The sequence below is a fragment of the Rosa rugosa genome, chromosome 5 (genome assembly GCF_958449725.1).
Source record: "Rosa rugosa chromosome 5, drRosRugo1.1, whole genome shotgun sequence".
Taxonomy (NCBI): Eukaryota; Viridiplantae; Streptophyta; class Magnoliopsida; order Rosales; family Rosaceae; genus Rosa; species Rosa rugosa.
The window spans coordinates 51,463,622-51,476,858 of NC_084824.1; the positions used below are offsets into that span (position 1 = coordinate 51,463,622).

General features: G+C 39.1%; 1 long non-coding RNA gene and 1 pseudogene across 1 annotated transcript; both read left to right on the forward strand.

Annotated features, from left to right (window-relative positions):
• Nucleotides 1-1,146: 1,146 nt before the first annotated feature.
• On the forward strand, nucleotides 1,147-6,747 carry LOC133711857 (protein DETOXIFICATION 8-like; annotated as a pseudogene).
• Nucleotides 6,748-6,831: 84 nt separating this feature from the next.
• On the forward strand, nucleotides 6,832-7,392 carry LOC133708267 (uncharacterized). The gene is made up of 2 exons (XR_009845697.1): nucleotides 6,832-6,895; nucleotides 7,166-7,392. It is a non-coding gene; the product is annotated as an uncharacterized LOC133708267 (long non-coding RNA).
• Nucleotides 7,393-13,237: the final 5,845 nt, after the last annotated feature.

Here is a 13,237-nt window from a genome sequence, read left to right on the forward strand (position 1 = left end):
GTTGTTAAAAATTTTGTAAATAATGTAATAAAATAATATGTTGTGAGTGATAAATCCAAGTAAAGAATGGGAGAAAGTGATTCCTTTGAGATCTGGAAGGAATCGAACCACTTTCCCCCTTATTTTCCCTTCCTTCAGGAAACTATTTCCTTTCCTTTTGCATCCCAAACACAGGAAAGGAACAAGCCTGATGCTTCCTTTCTGCGAACCAAACGTGGCCTTAGAGTAATGAATTAGTTACATACAAAAAAAAGAAAAAGTAATGAATTAGTTTAGTCAATAAGTTTGCCAAGTATATTTTACAACTCGTGCCCTTTTAGATATCATTTACAACTTGCCAAGAAATACATTGGCAAATCCTATTACTCAACAAAATCGATGATGTTTAGATTTTAGCTATGTACATATACTCACACAGCTTTATCTCTACTTTTATATAGGGAGGCGCAGACTTCAGTGTTAAAAGCTTCACCAAAAATTGATCTTTCAATATTGTCCATATAGAGAAAAAGTTGGACTAACATAAAAAGACATCAAGGAGGGCTAATACTGTAAAACACTAAAGAAAATGAAAGAAAATATAAATAAGGAAAATGCGGTTGAAAAAAGAAAAAAAGAAGATAAGAGAGTGACGATCTTCAGAAGAAAGAACAACCGTAATGCCGTACGATCTCAAGAGAAATAGAAACTGAGGATGACGTGGGAGTTGATCGGAGTAGATATGGCTTCATTACTATTCACCCTTCTGTCAAATTACAATTCATACAAAAGGAGAACAAGAACACCCAAAGAGGAGCAGACAATAAAACCAGAAGTTAAATCTACAGTACTAAAATTGATAACTTCTGGGCTCGCATTCTATCTTCCTTTGGTCTTTCTCTTAACCAATAAGTACTAAAATCATTATATACTTGCGACTTCTATGTATAATTGTATGGAGACCTCAGACCTGCACATAGCTAGTATGGCCGTTTGGTTGGGTCACATTACACAGCTATATAAACCCATCTAAACAGTTTTGGGCTTAGTAACTAACAGAGGATAGCTTCTATTGTTGATACCTACAGAGAAGACTGATAATTTTGCATATGTGTTCTAACAACCAAGCAATTAAAACATGAAGGTGTTTTACAACTAATCTGAACCATGGTAGTGTATGTGCAGTGTGCTGCAACTACTCTGGCCTCGTGCAAGCGCAATGTTATTGCTTTATAAAAATTTAAGATTCGCGAGTCCGAGAACCTTTCAAAGTATGTGGCTGAAACAAGTAATATCAATTGCCATTAAATTTCCCTTTTGCTGACTAATATACAAAACATCTCTGACAAAGAAATATTAGCAATTCTAACTGTTTCATTTTTTCAATATTTTTGTTGAATATTAGTTATTAGTTTACTAACTATGCATGCATGAGATGTTGGAAGAAATTAACTATGTCCATTGGCAAAAAGTACTAAATTAACAAGATTAGGAACAAGTAAAACCAGCTGGCAAAACATTAAACATTATAAGTTAATTATTGACGACCCAGTATTGTTTTTACAAATATTATAAGTTAATTAAATATTTGGGGCCAAAGTACCAAAATCAACAAAAAATGTCTCACTTACTCTAGCAACAAATTTTTATTCTCACTAACTCAAAATGAAGCAAAATGACAATTTTAGCCTTAATCTAATTAATAAATTACACTTGATGCCACTCTCCTCTCTCCCCAGCACAACTCTCTCTCCCCGATCTCTATCGGTCTCTCTCTCTCTCTCCCCCGACCCCTTCAAAATCCGATTCCGATTCCACCTCCTCGAACAACGCCTCCTCTCTAATTCGAATAAGATCTGGTGAGTCGAGGAGTGCCGCTGGAATTTTGATCCTCCAATCTCCGGTGAGTCGAGGAGCTGCATTAGATGGCTTCAAAGCCTTCCCCGCCGGGGGCGACCGCGACGTTCTTGACCCAAAGCACCAAAATCAATAAAAAATGTCTCACTTACCCTAGCAACAAATTTTTATTCTCACTAACCCAAAATGAAGCAAAATGACAATTTTAGCCTTAATCTAATTAATAAATTACACTTGATGCCACTCTACTCTCTCCCCAGCACAACTCTCTCTCCCCGATCTCTATCGGTCTCTCTTTCTCTCCCCCCTTCAAAATCCTATTCCGGTCTCTCCCCTCCAAATCTGATTCCAATTCCACCTCCTCGAACAGCGCCTCCTCTCTAATTCGAATCAGATCTGGAGAGTCGAGGAGTGCTGCTGGAATTTTGATCCTTCGATCTCCGGTGAGTCGAGGAGCTGCATTAGACGACTTCAAAGCCTTCCCCGCCAGCGGCGACCGCGACGTTGACGCAGTTGACTTCGCAGCTTCACGGCTCTTCTGTTTGTCGTTGGTCTGGCATTCGAGCCTTGCGTCCGGGTTCTGGCGGAGGCCGGAGCCAACCTCGATCACAGGGACGAGCCTCTTTCCCCTCAATTCCATGGCAGCCCACCGTAGAACAATAATCTCCGGCGAGATTTGGGTCCGATTTCGGGAAATTTCGAAGCGAGGATCCCCAGTCTCTTCATGTCCGGCCAACTCGACCATGGGCTAGTGGTGTGGTTTAGATATTCCCCGAACCAGTCTCCTTCTTGAACAATGAGAATATGTTCGGAAGGACAAGAAGGAGAAAGAGAAGTTACAGCCGCCCAAATCATTTTTTTTACATGTGAGAGACGTCGGCGACGAGCACCGGAGGTGCTTCGATCTGGTGGTTTTGGTCCGACACTTAACTTGGGTGCTCAGAGTATTTTCTGGGTGCCCAAATCAGTTTTTTATTTATTTATTTTGAATGTTTATTGGGGAGCAATAGGAGTCTATTAGAGGGCAATAGACATTTTTAAATTGATATAATCTCTTCGTTTTTTTCTTTGAACAAAGTTTTATTTGTCTAAATTTAGGGAGATTAGTTCATATTCTGGCAACCGAAAGTTTTATTGGGGATAATAGACATCTACTGGAGGGTAATAGACGTCTATTGGGGGGCAATAGACGTCTATTGGGGGGCAATAGACGTCTATTGGAAGGCAATAGACGTCTATTGGGGGCAATAAACCTTTCCGGTGAGGTTTTCAAAAAAGTCCGGTGGGCAGCGGCCGGTGACCGGAATTTGGCGAAAGTTGACCGGATTCCGGCGGCAGGTGACTGGAATCCGGCTCCGGTGGCTAATGACCGAGCTCCGGCGAAGTCTCCTATAGTTTCTTTCTCTCTCTCTAAGTAACAAAGGGCCAAAGGGGTAAGAGTAAAATGATATTAAATAAAAAATAAAAAACAAAAAAAAAATCTTAATATGGAGTATTAAGGAAGACCTCCTTAGAGTGTTTTGGGTAAGAGGGAATTTAAAAAACTTAATGGGGCAAGTTGGGAAAAATATCTAAAAATGGGGTAAATAGACAAAAACCCTAAATATTTATTGAATCCACATGTCAAAACATTACTGGGGCATCAAACCAGCTGGCAATCCTAGTTGGTTTGACGGGACACCTAAAAATTTCTCCATAATGATACCAATTATTATACAATATTTATGAAAAAAAAATCTAAAAAAATCATTAATTGTGTCCAACACACCACTAATGGTGAAATACTTATAGGGTCTTAATTGCGTCAATTAATATTGGATTATCAGTTTCTCTATACAAGCATCCAAGATTAGTTTGGTCAACAGTAGCTATTTTCACTTGAATTTTCTATTTTGATTAAAATCTTCTGGTATTTGATCGATAATGTAGCTTATAATATATACATGACAGCACCAGGATTATCATAATCTGTTTATAGCTCTTCACCGTTTTCATATTTGTGGCATTAGAGTAGGTTATCTGAGTTAGAACAGTTTCCAACCGTTGATGATGCATGCAATCCCCTATGGCTCTATCCACTATGTCAAAAAATGCTTCATACCATACCCCTCAGACGACAGAAGACGTTTTTTCTGTTGTCTGATTTTTTTGAACGTCTTCAGACAACAGATTTAACTATTTATGTCGTCTAAATGGTATCAAAATCAACACCAATTCAACTTTTTCAAGTTTGTTATAATTTAGAGAATTCAGACAACAGATTCTGTTGTCTGAGTAAAGGGAAAAGTTTATCGGGACAAAATTTTTTTTTGGTTGAACGTACTAAAACTTAATGTGAACTATTTGCAAAAAAAAAAAAAAAAAAAAAAAACAAACAAACAAACAAACAGCAAATGCCTAGCCTATACCCGAGTTTTCTCAACACTTGGTCAAAAAAACATAAAGTTTCTTTCTCAACCCTAACCACACGACAGCCGACCTCCTCTTCATCACCCTCATCATCCGCCTCCGCTCCCATCCTCCTTCTCCGGCTCTGACGCCGGAGCTCCGCGGAACTCCACACTCCCGATCCTGCTTCTCTCTCTCCTTAGAACTTCCAACCCGTCTCGGAGTGAGGCATCTCTGCCTTTCCGGTCTTTCAAGCCCCACCCAGCCCCCACCGCCGAGCTCCTTGGCCAGCAACCTGCAACTAGCAAACCCGTCTCCCGGTCTCCGATCTCCACCTCCAGCCCTCCAGACTCCCTATCCAGCTTCTCTCCTTTCAACTCTGCAACTAGCAAACCCGTCTCCGGTCTCCAATCTCCGCCTCCAGCCCTCCAGCCTCCAGGTATCTCTCTCTCCCTCTCCATCTTCTTCTCCTCCTGGACAGTCCACTCCTCAGCTCCTCTTCTTCTCTTCTTCTTGACTTCTTATTAATCTGAGCTTCTGATTCTGATTGGTTTCGTGATATGTAAATTGTGTTCGAAAACTTGTGTTGAAGAAGGAGGGTATTATAGCAGCACCAATGGTTGCAGTGACGGTACTGCAGTATCTTCTGCAACTAGTATCGATGATTATGGTCGGACATCTTGATCAGCTCTCGCTATCCAGTGTAGCAATTGCCATTTCTCTCACCAATGTCACTGGTTTCAGCCTTCTTGTAAGTCCTGATTTTTCTTATGTGCGCGCGCGTGTTGCATTACCAGAAGCTAGTTTCTTTTCTTCCATCAACTACACATTTATTTTGTGATGAATATGTTCTACTCATTACCTGGTCAAATTTTGGCTGCACTTGTCAACTTGGTCATATATGTTATATGTCTAATACACACACACACAACATGTCATCGATAGCAGTGAACTCATTTAATAAATGGGTTGGGATGCTAGGAACTTGACCACTATATTTGCACCGTTTTTGTTTTTTTTTCGTTGGTTCTCCTTTTCATGTGTATGCTGTTTTGAAATTTTGGTTAACAAGTTAAATTAGTACAATGGGATCTGATGAATCTGTTGAGTAAGAAACCCGGTGCAAATAGATACATCTCTTTTTAATTAGTCGTAACTCTTAACTAAGATTGACACCTTCATTGGTAGTTAGATAAGCTTTAATGAGCGAGTTTCTTAATTTGTATTCATTTGTGGAGAGCAGTTTGGATTGGCAGGTGGATTGGAAACCTTATGTGGGCAAGCATTTGGAGCAGAGCAATACCAAAAACTTGGAACTTATACTTGTACTGCTATGATATCACTTCTCTTGGTTTGTCCTCCAGTATGTCTCCTATGGATATTCATGGATAAATTTTTACCTTTGGTAGGCCAGGATCCATTGATATCCCTTCAGGCACGCAAATATTCAATGTGGCTTATTCCTGCACTATTTGGTGCTTCAATTATTAAACCGTTAACTCGCTACTTCCAGTCTCAGAGTCTCATTTTCCCAATGGTCCTATCCTCTTTTGCCATTCTTCTCTTCCATATATCTGCCTCATGGGCTCTTGTGTATAAGCTGGAATTTGGAAGTAAAGGTTCAGCAATAGCCTTCAGTTTATCCACTTGGTTATATGTGGTAATGCTGGGTTCCTATGCAAAGTATTCCTCAGTCTTCGAGAAAACCCGTATTACAATTTCAAAAGATTCTATTCTTCATGTTGGAGAGTTCTTTCGCTTGGCTATCCCGTCTGCTGTAATGGTTTGGTGAGTTTTCCTATTTTTTCTGTTTTACATTTTCATATCATTTCCCACTCATCCCACTATATATACACATCTTAATTTTTTGTTGTTGATAAAATTGTAGTCTGAAATGGTGGTCGTGAGAGCTACTTATTTTGCTGTCCGGCCTTCTACCAAATCCTAAACTAGAGACTTCAGTTCTTTCCATATGGTATAATTCAATTTCAGTACCAGAAGAAATAAATTTGTAAGATATTGATATACTGAAACTCACTTTTGTACTTTATGATTGGATAGCCTTACAATCTCTACTTTGCACTTCACTTTATCATATGGATTTGGAGCTGCTGCAAGGTATGTTCTAAACAAGTTCATTTTTTTTTTTAGTGCATTGTTGTTATGTTAGTAATGTCTTATTGAGCCACCAAGTTAGGTGTCTGCAAATACTCGAATCAATTAAAACTAAAACACCAATTATCTTACAGTACTCGGGTATCAAATGAATTAGGAGCTGGTAATCCACAAGCAGCTCGAGTAGCTGTTCAGGCTGCAGTGTTTCTCTCAGTCACTGAAGCGCTTATTGTAAGCACAACTCTCTTTTGCTGTCGTTCTGTTGTGGGAGGTGCTTTCAGCAGTGAGAAGCAGGTAGTGGACTATGTTGCAGTTATGACACCTCTGATTTGCCTCTCAGTTTTTATGGACAGCTTACAAGCAGTACTCTCAGGCATATTTCAGTTAAGAATGATCAACTGCATATAGGCATATTTCAGTTACTGAAAGTTACTGAACCTTATTATGTCCAGTAAATTTGAGAAGCAAATGCAGCAAGTAATATATGTATATATATTACATGATTTCGCAGGATATAGGGGAAGGAGTTCTTGCTTCATGTGGGTCTTATTTTAAGGTGCTTTTGATGCTTGTTTAATATATGCATATATCTACTTTTACGTTACTATGCACTAGACTGGAGTCTTTTAATCATGGTCAAAGGTCTATGTCTAAAATTTCTAGTTCGCTCTCCCTTTCATACGGATAGCCAAATAGAAATATATCTTTCCCTTAAGCTATTCTGTTACATCCATCATTTTTTGTTCTGTTCTATTTGTGCAATCTGAACTTGTTGTATGCTACAATGTGCTGATCATATTTTTTTTTTGCTGTTGGTGCTGTGTAGTGAAAGCTTGGAGTTAGGCTCATTAGGTTAGCATTGGAAGCGGATGATTGGCTTACACACATAAGGATATTGATGTGGTTTGAGCTGAATGGGCAAATCATGTTATGCAGTTCTAACTTTGGTTCTGTTTAAGGTAGATGAGTAGCACTTGGAACTGCTTTTGTGCATTTATATATAACTGATGGAAAGTGTTGATGAACTTAAATTATGCATGCAGTTGCTCTGTCTAGCTACTCTTTCTTTACCTTATAGGATTTTGACTTTGTGCACTAGGTAAATGATCGAGATAAGATGGTTTTTTGGTTCTCTTGATCATAATGTAACTGTTGGCTAGGTTTAGAGTTGGAACTATGGATTGTATTTTGGATGATGTTGATGCAATTAATGAAACGTAGCCATCATTTCAATGCTGATTTTAGTCCAATTTTATGGTTAATTTTGATGATTGTAAATGACTGATGTTAAAATGGTTGAAAGGCAACAGATATATGCAGGTTTATGTTGTATCAAGAAAATACAGCACAATTTATGTTGTATCAAGAAAATAGAAACAACAGAAACAAATGATCATATGTTGTTTCTACCAAGTTCAAACAACAGAAAAGTAGAGTTCAAAGAGCTCTCAGACAACAGAATTATGTGATTGATATGTTGTTTCTACCACGTTCAAACAACAGAAAAGTAGAGTTCAAATAGCTCTCAGTCAACAGAAGTAGGTGTTGATATGTTGTTTCTACCACGTTCAAACAACAGAAAAGTAGAGTTCAAAGAGCTCTCAGACAACAGAAGTAGGTGGTTGATATGTTGTTTCTACCAACTTCAAACAACAAAATTATGTTGTTGCATAGGAAATCAGTCAACATATAACTGTCATTGTTCTTCAAATCAGACGACAGAAGCAACAACTAAGCTTAATATTGGTTCAATCAAACGACAGAAACAACAAAAACGCCGTCATCTTACATTAACTACATCGACATTTATTTTTTGAATCCGTTGATGAAATGAATTTCCAACAACATTAATATGTAGTGGTATGGTGTTTCAGACGACAGATAGACTCCGATTCTTCAATATTAGGTACTTCAGACGACAGAACTTAAACTGAATCTGTCGTCTGAGTAGCTTATAAACGACGGAGAATATCTGTCGTCTGAATGGCTTAGAGACGGCAGCCACTTAGACAACAGATTTTTACTTCATCAGACGACAGATATGGTCTGTCGTCTGAAGCATTTTTTGGCATAGTGATCACTTCATAAGCTTCTAGATCATTTTCTTCTAGGCTATCTGTGTTAGAACAGTTTCCAGCCATACGTACATGTGAGATGCCATGCTAGCTAATGCTCTGCATGCAGTCACTATGGCCAGTCTGATGTAAGGGCGCCCATGCTAATGTACAAACGTTTTAGATGGATTGATGTGAATCATGTCTATTGTTCAATATCATTCTCAGTACAAGTATACAATTATATAGCAGCCTAATTGCTGCTGTTACACAAAGAGAATAAATGGTAATTACAGCAAAACTGATATGCATTTACAACAAGTATACAACTAATCAAAATTGATGCTAGATTCAAAACTGATGCTAGATTGTAGCCACTGCATTATTCTCTCTAATGAAGGTTGGTAAGGAGGCACAAGTTTGGTACGGAGGAGAAGATGACGATGCTTATGAAGTGGTTTTGTGAGAAGATCAGCAGGTTGATCTACCGAAGGGACATAGTTAACACGATGACTACCAAGTGCTACTTTTTCATGGACATGCAAAGTGATAATCTAACTCAATATGTTTTGTAGGGGCATGGAAAACCGGGTTAGATGTCATGTAGGTTGCACTAAGGTTGTCACAGTAAAGCAAGATAGGGAACTGAATATGAGCACCAAGTTTATATAATAAGAAGCCTAACCAGGTGGTTTCGGCACTGGCATGAGCATGGGAGCGATATTCAGATTCCGCACTCGAACGAGCAATGGTAGGCTACTTTTTAGAGCACCATGAGATTAAGTTGCTGCCAAGATAGATGAGGTAGCTAGAGGTGGAGCGACGTGAGTCCGGACAGCCAGCCCAATTTGCATCCGAGTAGGCCGAGAGATGAATAGGTTGTCGTTGAGGAGTGAAAGACAAACCATGATCCAGTGTTCCTTTGATGTAACGAATGATACGTTTGGTAGCAATAAGATGTGGAACACTGGGCTTGCTCATAAATTGGAACACGGGGCTATGTCCGGGCGAGTAATGGTGAGATATTGTAAGGAGTTAACCATCTCGCGGAACACAGTGGGATTGTCAAGTAAAACCCCATCATTGGTCTGAGAAGAGACTTCGTAGCTAGACATGGGTGTGGTAACGGGTTTGCTGAGTAACAGATCATGCTTGACTAGGATGTCATGTGCATACTTGATTTGATTTAGGTGAATTCCGTTGGAATGAGATGTGACCTGTAAACCAAGAAAGTAATGCAAAGGACCAAGATCCATGATATCAAACGCACGATCTAAGGCATCAATGAAGCACTGTAGAATCTGATCATTACTGCCCGTAACCACAATATCATCAACATATAGTAAGAAATATATGTTATGCGAGCCATGCTGATAGATGAACAAAGAAGAATAAGCCTTACTAATACGGAAACCAACTGATAACAGGAACGAGCTGGTCATGCGGTGGACTCTGATACCATGTTGAATATAATTTTCCTTATCATTCTCATTACAAGTATACAATTATATAGCAGCCTAATTGCTGCTGTTATACAAAGAGAATAAATAGTAATTACAGCAAAATAGAAACTGATATGCATTTACAACAAATATACAACTAATCAAAACTTATGCTAGATTTATTCTCAAAAAAAAAAAAAAAAAAAAAAACTGATGCTAGATTGTAGCCACTGCATTATTCTCTCTAACATCTATATATCCTCTCGACCCTTGAAGAATGGCTGAATCATAACTTAAAGTTCACATTAACTTCCACATATATATAGTACCTCTCAAACACAAACCTAGAATTTAGCTTATACGTTTTTCATTTATGCAATCAAAAATCTCGTAGGTTTTTTTGTCTTTCGCTATTTTATTTCTTGTTTATCCATAATTCCATATGTAGATCATAGATCGATGAGATGTTAGAGGAAACTAACTACGTGGCTTAGTTGGAAAAAGTGAATTGGGTACGTTTAATCCATGAAAACCTTCGAGGGACTGCAAATGAAAATTCAAGGACCAAATTGGACAAGTCCAGGTTATTCATAAGAGGAACATATCAGATAATGGTGTATCATTGCTTGGACCGCCTTTCAGATGCTATGCTATTCTACACCGAAGAGACTATGGAGAACCATGTCATGAATAACCATGCTATGCTGAAAATAGCACGCAATTCAAAACCCTTTTTGTTGTCAAGTTGTAGTAGTGAAAGTAAGGGGTCGTTCTACGCCAAGGATCAAGGGTTCACCTTCAATTTATGTAACCTACAAAACAAAGAAAACTAGAATATTAAACTACAGTATGAAACAAATTGAAAAACACAATTTGGGGGGGGGGGGGGTAATTGTTGATTAATTTTGCTGAAAATAAAGTAAGAACAAAAGATGAATCTCAATAAAGTTTGTGAATATGATGATGAGCAGTTAGGAGTTTGTTATCCACCACTAAACACAATCCAAGTTCCAATTTTTCTTCCTATGTTTATTACTAAGTCATGAGAAAGAGATTGACCAAGTCACAAAACTAGAAGCAAGCTAATAAGTACCTTATATTACGTCCCTATAATGTTCTAACAAGAACAAGCGCCGTTATTAGAACCTTTTGAAAACATGCAACATAGAGATCACAAGCGGCTCCTACATTTAGCAAGTTCTAAATTAAGCATTAAGCACATATGGAAGGATGTCAATCTAAGTGTACAAACTAGGACAACAAGCGTGTCTAGTTGCATTCCTCATCTTTGGTACACACCTTGGCGAGAGGCTTTACTACTTCGGTTAAAATCACAAAACTATTAGGTGAATTGCTATTTAACCTAGCACCAATTACATGCATATCCTATATGTTTGCAACCACATAAAACATACATATAAAAGACTCATCTAATCCAGAACCAAAGAACAATCTCATTGACAAAGTAACTAAAACATAGAAATTTATTATGAAACTTGAACCATATATAGTTTAGGGCTTCAAACTAGCCCCTAACACAAAAGTGTTTAGTTACTCATTGTTCTAAGGTAAACACACAGTAACATATTGAAAATAAGAAGACAAAGTCGCAGAAAAGAGAGTGAAGAGACACGGTGGATGTTGCTTGAAGATGGATGTTCACGGTGGTGGCAGATGGCGACTTTGGTAGCTTCTTTTCCTTATGCTTGTATGGAGCTTTGAAAACCAGAGAGCTAGGGGTGTTTTGAGGCGTGAAATCTGCTTCTTATCCTTATGCTTGTATGATATGCTCTGCAATGACGCAAAGAAGCCTCCTATTTTTATGGTTTACAAGCCCCTACACTACTACACAAAAGGCTTCACACGACACCTCTCAGACGACGTAACACTGTTTTCCGTGGTGTGAATAATTTCTCATTATTGAGACGACGGTTGTAAAATTTCCGTCGTCTAATATGAATTCAACCAACGGGTGTTTTTAATGCTGAAATTATGTATTAGTTCAGAAGACGTTTATAAATGGAAGCGTGGTGTGAGGTTAAATTGTCACAGAGGCAACAAGTTTCGCACCAATTGGCACCAGTTAAATTTACTCAGCATGTAGTGTTTATACGACGGTTACTTTAAAACTGTGGTGTGAATCTATAGATTTGCAAGTTAAAAAATGTTCACCGACATTCCCTCCCATATTTCCCTCCATTTGTCTCCCCCAAATTTAGTTCCCTCTCAGCAGGCAATATGAGGTGGGAAAATTGAAAATTTTGAAGCGGCATTCAGACAACGTATATGTGAAAAACCATGTCTGATGTCTTGTACATGCATATGCATCAACTAATTAATAATGCAATGGCCGGCTTCTCCATGTGTCTTAAAGCATGCCCCACTACACAATATATAGCATTCAGACCAAAAATAAAAAAATGCCCCAGCGACACAATTGCTATTTTGCTAGCATTCATTCTACAGCTACCCCGACACAATTGCCAGCATTCTCTTTAAAAAACTCCAGCCTACCTCGACCCCGACTCTCTCTTCGACTCTTCGAGCTACCCACACTCCGAAGCCTGAACCCAAAATCCACCTCCTCGGAAGCCCTGAACCCTAAATCCACAGCCTCCGAAGCCTAGAACTCTAAATCCCCGATTCTCTGGTACTAATCTCCGACTCCGAAGCCCTAATTCCGAGATTTGTCTTCGAATCTGGTAAGTTCTCGTCCTCTCTATTGGGTGTTTGATTTGGGGGTTTCAGGTTTCTCGTCCTCTCGTCCTCGACACTCACTTTTGATTTCGGCCTAATCCCTCAGCCTAATACCTAAATCTAGTTGCTAACCCTAATCCCTCATTCCCTCAGCCTCTATTCGAGATTTCGACTGACCCTGACCCTCAGCCTCTCTTCGACTCACTCCCTCTGTCCCTCAGTTTCAGTCGCCGCCGACCCACCGCAAAGTTCGACGGTTCGGCCTTATCTCTAAGCTAGCTCTAACCTCTCAGTCAGTCATCTCACTCCCTCAGCCTCTCAGTCTCAGTCTTCCTATTCGTAATCTCGAACCGCTGAACCGCCGACCCACAGCTTTGCTTCGACCCACTGTAAGTAAACCTTCTCTCTATACTTCATTGTTGGGATGTTGGTCTCCGACCCATCGATCTCCAGTTAATAGATTTGATTATTTGAAATTTCATCTCACAACTCTCAATCTCCCTCAGTCCCTCATCTGAAATTTCATGAACCCAGTAAGTCAAGTAACCAATTATTTCAATTTTCAACCCAATCTCAGTAACTAACTCTCTGTTTTTGATTAAATAGTCTTAAATCTTACTCTTGGAGAGTTGGTGTCTTGGGGAGAGCGGAGGCCGGAACTCAGGAAGACGAGCAGTCGGAGCAGACAGGAGGAAGGAGGTGAGA